Source organism: Hyla sarda, unplaced genomic scaffold, assembly GCF_029499605.1.
Source record: "Hyla sarda isolate aHylSar1 unplaced genomic scaffold, aHylSar1.hap1 scaffold_509, whole genome shotgun sequence".
Lineage (NCBI taxonomy): Eukaryota > Metazoa > Chordata > Amphibia > Anura > Hylidae > Hyla > Hyla sarda.
Genome location: NW_026610520.1, coordinates 27,501 through 37,500, shown reverse-complemented (window position 1 = coordinate 37,500; position 10,000 = coordinate 27,501).

Genomic DNA, 10,000 nt, shown 5'->3' with positions numbered 1-10,000 from the left:
ATGGCGCGCCCTGCCTGGGTACAGGGACCCGCGCCTCCCGCCCTTGATCCTTCTCAAATGTCCCGAGGCCTGGAAGTCCGTCAGGGGAGCCTTCCGGAGGCCTCGTCCGGGTTCGGTGCACCCTGCCTGGGCACAGGGACACACACTTACCCCTGGCCGACAACCAGACTTTGACATTTTTCCGTCTGGCCCACCCCGGGGGGGGGGGTCCAGGGGCATCGGGGGCCCTCGGCCGACCGGACTTCGTACTCGCTCGACTATGTCGAATATGTCGACGCTTCCCCTTCCCCGCCGCGGGGGGGTCCGCGTCGACGATCCTTTGCCCAAGGATGGCGCGCCCTGCCTGGGTACAGGGACCCGCGCCTCCCGCCCTTGATCCTTCTCAAATGTCCCGAGGCCTGGAAGTCCGTCAGGGGAGCCTTCCGGAGGCCTCGCCCGGGTTCGGTGCACCCTGCCTGGGCACAGGGACACACACTTACCCCTGGCCGACAACCAGACTTTGACATTTTTCCGTCTGGCCCACCCCGGAGGGGGGGGGGGGGGGGGGGTCCAGGGGCATCGGGGGCCCTCGTCCGACCGGACGTCGTACTCGCTCGACTATGTCGAATATGTCGACGCTTCCCCTTCCCCGCCGCGGGGGGGTCCGCGTCGACGATCCTGTGCCCAAGGATAGCGCGCCCTGCCTGGGTACAGGGACCCGCGCCTCCCGCCCTGGTTCTCTGTCAAAAGTCCCGAGGCCTGGAGGTCTGTCAGGGGACCCTTCCGGAGGCCTCGCCCGGGTTCGGTGCACCCTGCCTGGGCACAGGGACACACACTTACCCCTGGCCGACAACCAGACTTTGACATTTTTCCGTCTGGCCCACCCCGGGGGGGGGGGGGTCCAGGGGCATCGGGGGCCCTCGGCCGACCGGACGTCGTACTCGCTCGACTATGTCGAATATGTCGACGCTTCCCCTTCCCCGCCGCGGGGGGGTCCGCGTCGACGATCCTTTGCCCAAGGATAGCGCGCCCTGCCTGGGTACAGGGACCCGCGCCTCCCGCCCTTGATCCTTCTCAAATGTCCCGAGGCCTGGAAGTCCGTCAGGGGAGCCTTTCGGAGGCCTCGCCCGGGTTCGGTGCACCCTGCCTGGGCACAGGGACACACACTTACCCCTGGCCGACAACCAGACTTTGACATTTTTCCGTCTGGCCCACCCCGGGGGGGGGTCCAGGGGCATCGGGGGCCCTCGGCCGACCGGACGTCGTACTCGCTCGACTATGTCGAATATGTCGACGCTTCCCCTTCCCCGCCGCGGGGGGGTCCGCGTCGACGATCTTGTGCCCAAGGATAGCGCGCCCTGCCTGGGTACAGGGACCCGCGCCTCCCGCCCTTGATCTCTCTCAAATGTTCCAAAGCCTGGAAGTCCATCAGGGGACCCTTCCGGAGGCCTCGCCCGGGTTCGGTGCACCCTGCCTGGGCACAGGGACACACACTTACCCCTGGCCGACAACCGGACTTTGACATTTTCTGTCTGGCCCACACTGGGGGGGTCCGGGGGGACGGGCACCCTCGGCGGACCGCCCGCCAGACTGGCTCGACTCGCTCGACGTCCCAGCTCTCTGGCACAGGAGGCCGTTCTAAGATACCCGGTCGCTATGCTGTGATACACTTTTATGAAAGCGTACCACTCCGACATGCCCAGCTCATGGAACTGTCGCCTGGATTCGGCTTTCAAATACGATCTCATAGTGGTTCTCAGTTTTGAGATAATCATCATGTCTGGAGGTCTGTCAGGGGACCCTTCCAGATGACTTGCCCGGGTTCAGTGCACCCTGCCTGGGCACAGGGACACACACTTCCCACGGGCCAACCACCCGACTTTTAACATTTTCCCTCTTGACTCCGGGTTGGCGCGTCGGCACCACCCCGGGGGCATCGGGGGCTCTCGGCCGACCGGACGTCGTACTCGCTCGACTATGTCGAATATGTCGACGCTTCCCCTTCCCCGCCGCGGGGGGGTCCGCGTCGACGATCCTTTGCCCAAGGATAGCGCGCCCTGCCTGGGTACAGGGACCCGCGCCTCCCGCCCTTGATCCTTCTCAAATGTCCCGAGGCCTGGAAGTCCGTCAGGGGAGCCTTCCGGAGGCCTCGCCCGGGTTCGGTGCACCCTGCCTGGGCACAGGGACACACACTTACCCCTGGCCGACAACCAGACTTTGACATTTTTCCGTCTGGCCCACCCCGGGGGGGGGGGGGGGGGGTCCAGGGGCATCGGGGGCCCTCGGCCGACCGGACGTCGTACTCGCTCGACTATGTCGAATATGTCGACGCTTCCCCTTCCCCGCCGCGGGGGGGTCCGCGTCGACGATCCTGTGCCCAAGGATGGCGCGCCCTGCCTGGGTACAGGGACCCGCGCCTCCCGCCCTGGTTCTCTGTCAAAAGTCCCGAGGCCTGGAGGTCTGTCAGGGGACCCTTCCGGAGGCCTCGCCCGGGTTCGGTGCACCCTGCCTGGGCACAGGGACACACACTTACCCCTGGCCGACAACCAGACTTTGACATTTTTCCGTCTGGCCCACCCCGGGGGGGGGGGTCCAGGGGCATCGGGGGCCCTCGGCCGACCGGACGTCGTACTCGCTCGACTATGTCGAATATGTCGACGCTTCCCCTTCCCCGCCGCGGGGGGGTCCGCGTCGACGATCCTTTGCCCAAGGATAGCGCGCCCTGCCTGGGTACAGGGACCCGCGCCTCCCGCCCTTGATCCTTCTCAAATGTCCCGAGGCCTGGAAGTCCGTCAGGGGAGCCTTTCGGAGGCCTCGCCCGGGTTCGGTGCACCCTGCCTGGGCACAGGGACACACACTTACCCCTGGCCGACAACCAGACTTTGACATTTTTCCGTCTGGCCCACCCCGGGGGGGGTCCAGGGGCATCGGGGGCCCTCGGCCGACCGGACGTCGTACTCGCTCGACTATGTCGAATATGTCGACGCTTCCCCTTCCCCGCCGCGGGGGGGGTCCGCGTCGACGATCCTGTGCCCAAGGACGGTGCACCCTGCCTGGGCACAGGGACACACACGTCAATCGGGACTTTGTCGCTCAGCCTAAGAAGGTCGGCCTGAAGCACTGTCGTGCGTCCCGACGGGGTCCGCACACCCGCCCGCCGGTGCCGCTGCCTTCCTCTGGGTGTGCCCTCTCCGGGGATACCATGCGCGGGGTGTGCGAACCCTCCCGGGGGTCCAGGGACCGGTGCCAAACACCCCGCACACAGCGATCTCGACCTTGTCAATGTTACGCTCAGCCTACTTCGGGGCCACGCTGCACCGCCCGTGCGGGTTCGCGCACCCACCCGGTGGTCCCGCTGCCTTCCTCCGGGTGTGCCCTCTCCGGGGATACCATGCGCGGGGTGTGCGAACCCTCCCGGGGGTCCAGGAACCGGTGCCAAACACCCCGCGCACAGCGATCTCGACCTTGTCAATGTTACGCTCAGCCTACTTCGGGGCCACGCTGCACCGCCCGTGCGGGTTCGCGCACCCACCCGGTGGTCCCGCTGCCTTCCTCCGGGTGTGCCCTCTCCGGGGATACCATGCGCGGGGTGTGCGAACCCTCCCGGGGGTTCAAGGACCGGTGCCAAACACCCCGCGCACAGCGATCTCGACCTTGTCAATGTTACGCTCAGCCTACTTCGGGGCCACGCTGCACCGCCCGTGCGGGTTCGCGCACCCACCCGGTGGTCCCGCTGCCTTCCTCCGGGTGTGCCCTCTCCGGGGATATCATGCGCGGGGTGTGCGAACCCTCCCGGGGGTCCAGGGACCGGTCCCAAACACCCCGCGCACAGCGATCTCGACCTTGTCAATGTTACGCTCAGCCTACTTCGGGGCCACGCTGCACCGCCCGTGCGGGTTCGCGCACCCACCCGGTGGTCCCGCTGCCTTCCTCCGGGTGTGCCCTATCCGGGGATACCATGCGCGGGGTGTGCGACCCCTCCCGGGGGTCCAGGGACCGGTCCCAAACACCCCGCACACAGCGATCTCGACCTTGTCAATGTTACGCTCAGCCTACTTCGGGGCCACGCTGCACCGCCCGTGCGGGTTCGCGCACCCACCCGGTGGTCCCGCTGCCTTCCTCCGGGTGTGCCCTCTCCGGGGATACCATGCGCGGGGTGTGCGAACCCTCCCGGGGGTCCAGGGACCGGTGCCAAACACCCCGCGCACAGCGATCTCGACCTTGTCAATGTTACGCTCAGCCTACTTCGGGGCCACGCTGCACCGCCCGTGCGGGTTCGCGCACCCACCCGGTGGTCCCGCTGCCTTCCTCCGGGTGTGCCCTCTCCGGGGATACCATGCGCGGGGTGTGCGAACCCTCCCGGGGGTCCAGGGACCGGTGCCAAACACCCCGCGCACAGCGATCTCGACCTTGTCAATGTTACGCTCAGCCTACTTCGGGGCCACGCTGCACCGCCCGTGCGGGTTCGCGCACCCACCCGGTGGTCCCGCTGCCTTCCTCCGGGTGTGCCCTCTCCGGGGATACCATGCGCGGGGTGTGCGAACCCTCCCGGGGGTCCAGGGACCGGTGCCAAACACCCCGCGCACAGCGATCTCGACCTTGTCAATGTTACGCTCAGCCTACTTCGGGGCCACGCTGCACCGCCCGTGCGGGTTCGCGCACCCACCCGGTGGTCCCGCTGCCTTCCTCCGGGTGTGCCCTCTCCGGGGATACCATGCGCGGGGTGTGCGAACCCTCCCGGGGGTCCAGGGACCGGTGCCAAACACCCCGCGCACAGCGATCTCGACCTTGTCAATGTTACGCTCAGCCTACTTCGGGGCCACGCTGCACCGCCCGTGCGGGTTCGCGCACCCACCCGGTTGTCCCGCTGCCTTCCTCCGGGTGTGCCCTCTCTGGGGATACCATGCGCGGGGTGTGCGAACCCTCCCGGGGGTCCAGGGACCGGTGCCAAACACCCCGCGCACAGCGATCTCGACCTTGTCAATGTTACGCTCAGCCTACTTCGGGGCCACGCTGCACCGCCCGTGCGGGTTCGCGCACCCACCCGGTGGTCCCGCTGCCTTCCTCCGGGTGTGCCCTCTCCGGGGATACCATGCGCGGGGTGGGCGAAGCCTCCCGGGGGTCCAGGGACCGGTGCCAAACACCCCGCGCACAGCGATCTCGACCTTGTCAATGTTACGCTCAGCCTACTTCGGGGCCACGCTGCACCGCCCGTGCGGGTTCGCGCACCCACCCGGTGGTCCCGCTGCCTTCCTCCGGGTGTGCCCTCTCCGGGGATACCATGCGCGGGGTGTGCGAACCCTCCCGGGGGTCCAGGGACCGGTGCCAAACACCCCGCGCACAGCGATCTCGACCTTGTCAATGTTACGCTCAGCCTACTTCGGGGCCACGCTGCACCGCCCGTGCGGGTTCGCGCACCCACCCGGTGGTCCCGCTGCCTTCCTCCGGGTGTGCCCTATCCGGGGATACCATGCGCGGGGTGTGCGACCCCTCCCGGGGGTCCAGGGACCGGTCCCAAACACCCCGCGCACAGCGATCTCGACCTTGTCAATGTTACGCTCAGCCTACTTCGGGGCCACGCTGCACCGCCCGTGCGGGTTCGCGCACCCACCCGGTGGTCCCGCTGCCTTCCTCCGGGTGTGCCCTCTCCGGGGATACCATGCGCGGGGTGGGCGAAGCCTCCCGGGGGTCCAGGGACCGGTCCCAAACACCCCGCGCACAGCGATCTCGACCTTGTCAATGTTACGCTCAGCCTACTTCGGGGCCACGCTGCACCGCCCGTGCGGGTTCGCGCACCCACCCGGTGGTCCCGCTGCCTTCCTCCGGGTGTGCCCTCTCCGGGGATACCATGCGCGGGGTGTGCGAACCCTCCCGGGGGTCCAGGGACCGGTGCCAAACACCCCGCACGTCGATCGGGACTTTGTCAATTTTACTCTCAGCCTACGAAGGAGCTCCGTCGGGCCGCCCGACGGGGTCCGCCCACCCGCCCGGCGGTACCGCTGCCTTCCTCCGGGTGTCCGCTCTCCAAGGATCCCAAGCCGGGGTGGGCTCGGCGGGGTCCGGTGGCCGTCGGGGAGCCGTCCCGCCCGCCCGCGTGTCTCCTGGGACGGCTCGGCCCCCCTCCGCGAGGGAGGCCGAGGGAGGGCAGCCGAGGTGCGGTCCTGCTGCGCGCACTCCGACGCCCGCGGCTTAGGGGAGAGGCCCGGGGAGCGAGGCGTGCCGACGCGGGACCGGAGTCTCGCGGGCAGCCTCGAGGACCCCGAGGGGCCTTGGGTCTCCCGCGCCGGGACGCGGTTGCGCTTCCTGCCGGACCGCCCGGCCGCCCCTCCCTATGCCCTTCGGGACCGCCGACCCCTCCGCCGCTCCGGGTTCCGGGATCCCGTGCCCGAGGTGGGCGCGCCCTGCCTGGGATGCAGGGACCCGCGCTTAGCCCCCGGGGACACGCCGATCGGGACTTTGTCGATTTTACGCTCAGCCTACGAAGGAGCTCCGCCGGGCCGCCCGACGGGGTCCGCTCACCCCCCCCCCCCGGCGGTACCGCTGCCTTCCTCCGGGTGTCCGCTCTCCAAGGATCCCGTGCCCGGGGTGGGCTCGGCGGGGTCCGGTGGCCGTCGGGGAGCCGTCCAGCCCGCCCGCGTGTCTCCTGGGACGGCTCGGCCCCCCCTCCGCGAGGGAGGCCGAGGGAGGGCAGCCGAGGTGCGGTCCTGCTGCGCGCACTCCGACGCCCGCGGCTTAGGGGAGAGGCCCGGGGAGCGAGGCGTGCCGACGCGGGACCGGAGTCTCGCGGGCAGCCTCGAGGACCCCGAGGGGCCTGGGGTCTCCCGCGCCGGGACGCGGTTGCGCTTCCTGCCGGACCGCCCGGCCGCCCCTCCCTATGCCCTTCGGGACCGCCGACCCCTCCGCCGCTCCGGGTTCCGGGATTCCGTGCCCGAGGTGGGCGCGCCCTGCCTGGGATGCAGGGACCCGCGCTTAGCCCCCCGGGGACACGCCGATCGGGACTTTGTCGATTTTACGCTCAGCCTACGAAGGAGCTCCGCCGGGCCGCCCGACGGGGTCCGCTCACCCGCCCGGCGGTACCGCTGCCTTCCTCCGGGTGTCCGCTCTCCAAGGATCCCGTGCCCGGGGTGGGCTCGGCGGGGGCCGGTGGCCGTCGGGGAGCCGTCCCGCCCGCCCGCGTGTTCTGGGACGGCTCGGCCCCCCCTCCGCGAGGGAGGCCGAGGGAGGGCAGCCGAGGTGCGGTCCTGCTGCGCGCACTCCGACGCCCGCGGCTTAGGGGAGAGGCCCGGGGAACGAGGCTCGCCGACGCGGGACCGGAGTCTCGCGGGCAGCCTCGAGGACCCCGAGGGGCCTTGGGTCTCCCGCGCCGGGTCGCGGTTGCGCTTCCTGCCGGGCCGCCCGGCCGCCCCTCCCTATGCCCTTCGGGACCGCCGACCCCTCCGCCGCTCCGGGTTCCGGGATACCGTGCCCGAGGTGGGCGCGCCCTGCCTGGGATGCAGGGACCCGCGCTTAGCCCCCCGGGGACACGCCGATCGGGACTTTGTCGATTTTACGCTCAGCCTACGAAGGAGCTCCGCCGGGCCGCCCGACGGGGTCCGCCCACCCGCCCGGCGGTACCGCTGCATTCCTCCGGGTGTCCGCTCTCCAAGGATCCCGCGCCCGGGGTGGGCTCGGCGGGGGCCGGTGGCCGTCGGGGAGCCGTCCCGCCCGCCGCATGTTCTGGGACGGCTCGGCCCCCCTCCGCGAGGGAGGCCGAGGGAGGGCAGCCGAGGTGCGGTCCTGCTGCGCGCACTCCGACGCCCGCGGCTTAGGGGAGAGGCCCGGGGAGCGAGGCTCGCCGACGCGGGACCGGAGTCTCGCGGGCAGCCTCGAGGACCCCGAGGGGCCTTGGGTCTCCCGCGCAGGGACGCGGTTGCGCTTCCTGCCGGACCGCCCGGCCGCCCCTCCCTATGCCCTTCGGGACCGCCGACCCCTCCGCCGCTCCGGGTTCCGGGATACCGTGCCCGAGGTGGGCGCGCCCTGCCTGGGATGCAGGGACCCGCGCTTAGCCCCCCGGGGACACGCCGATCGGGACTTTGTCGATTTTACGCTCAGCCTACGAAGGAGCTCCGCCGGGCCGCCCGACGGGGTCCGCCCACCCGCCCGGCGGTACCGCTGCATTCCTCCGGGTGTCTGCTCTCCAAGGATCCCGCGCCCGGGGTGGGCTCGGCGGGGGCCGGTGGCCGTCGGGGAGCCGTCCCGCCCGCCGCATGTTCTGGGACGGCTCGGCCCCCCTCCGCGAGGGAGGCCGAGGGAGGGCAGCCGAGGTGCGGTCCTGCTGCGCGCACTCCGACGCCCGCGGCTTAGGGGAGAGGCCCGGGGAGCGAGGCTCGCCGACACGGGACCGGAGTCTCGCGGGCAGCCTCGAGGACCCCGAGGGGCCTTGGGTCTCCCGCGCAGGGACGCGGTTGCGCTTCCTGCCGGACCGCCCGGCCGCCCCTCCCTATGCCCTTCGGGACCGCCGACCCCTCCGCCGCTCCGGGTTCCGGGATACCGTGCCCGAGGTGGGCGCGCCCTGCCTGGGATGCAGGGACCCGCGCTTTGCCCCCCGGGGACACGCCGATCGGGACTTTGTCGATTTTACGCTCAGCCTACGAAGGAGCTCCGCCGGGCCGCCCGACGGGGTCCGCCCACCCGCCCGGCGGTACCGCTGCCTTTCTCCGGGGGGGTACGGTGGCCGTCGGGGAGCCGTCCCGCTCGCGCGTCTCCTGGGACGGCTCGGCCCCCCTCCGCGAGGGAGGCCGAGGGAGGGCAGCCGAGGGGCGGTCCCGCTGCGCGCACTCCGACGCCCGCGGCTTAGGGGAGAGGCCCTGGGGCCTTGGGTCTCCCTCGCCGGGACGCGGTTGCGCTTCCTGCCGGACCGCCCGGCCACCCTCCCTGTGCCCTTCGTGACCGCCGACCCCTCGTCGCGCATCTGGCGGCAGCCGCCGCCTCCGCACCGGCGCGATGCGGCATCTGGGGGGAGGGGGACCCTCTCGCCTTTACTGACACGGGCTCCGCAGAGTGGCTAGCTCCCTGCCGGATCACGCTTCGTTAGATCGATCGAGGGACCTTCAAAGACGGATATAGCCTTCCGGACCGTGCCGTGGCGCGACTCGGCACCGGGGGGATCGAGGCCCTTCGCCGACACGGGCTCCGGGGCCCGGCCGGACGAGGGGGTCGGTTCCCGCCGGATCGCGCGTCGAAACGACCGTCTGGGGATATTGCGAATGATGCCGTTCTCTCCGGACACATCTGGGGGAGCCCACTCCGTGCCGCTCAAGCTCGCCTCCCGGGAGGGACGACCCCTTTCCCGGCGGGAGTTCCGCCGGGAGGGGGTATACCCTAAGGGCCCCCCCGAGCCCCGGCACGATGCGGCGTCAGGGGGAGCGAGACCCTCTCGCCTTCGCCGACACGGGCTCCGGAGCCCGGCCGAACGAGAGGGTCGCTCCCCGCCGGATCGCGCCTCGCCAGATCGATCGAGGGACCTTCAGAGGATGAAAAACCGAGAAATTACGCCCATAGCTCGGCCCCTCCGGTCCAAAGAGGGTGCCGGCAGGGCACGCGCGCATCACCCCCGGGACCGGGGGACTTCGGCGGACCGCCCGCCGGAGTTGCTCGACTCGCTCGACGTCCCGGCCCTCTGGCACGGGTGGCCGTTCCGCTGCAACTGTTCCCAAGGACGGCGCGCCCTGCCTGGGTACAGGGACCCGCGCCTCCCGCCCTTTTAGCCTCTCTGGGTCTGTGCGTGTAAAGGGGACCCTTCCGGAGGCTTTGCCCGGGGACCGACCGGCCCCGGGTCGGGTACGCGAACCGGACCCGTTCCCCCCGGCATTCACCGAGGGAGAAGGCAGAGGTTCGTCCGCAGGGGAGCACACGCTCGGCCCTGGCGTACCCCGGGAGAGCAGCCGTGCTTCTCGCTCTCCTGCTATCCCCAGGCAGGTGGCCGTTCTGCGGTAGCCGGTCGCCATGCTGCTATGCAGTTTTACGAACGCGTGCCACTCTG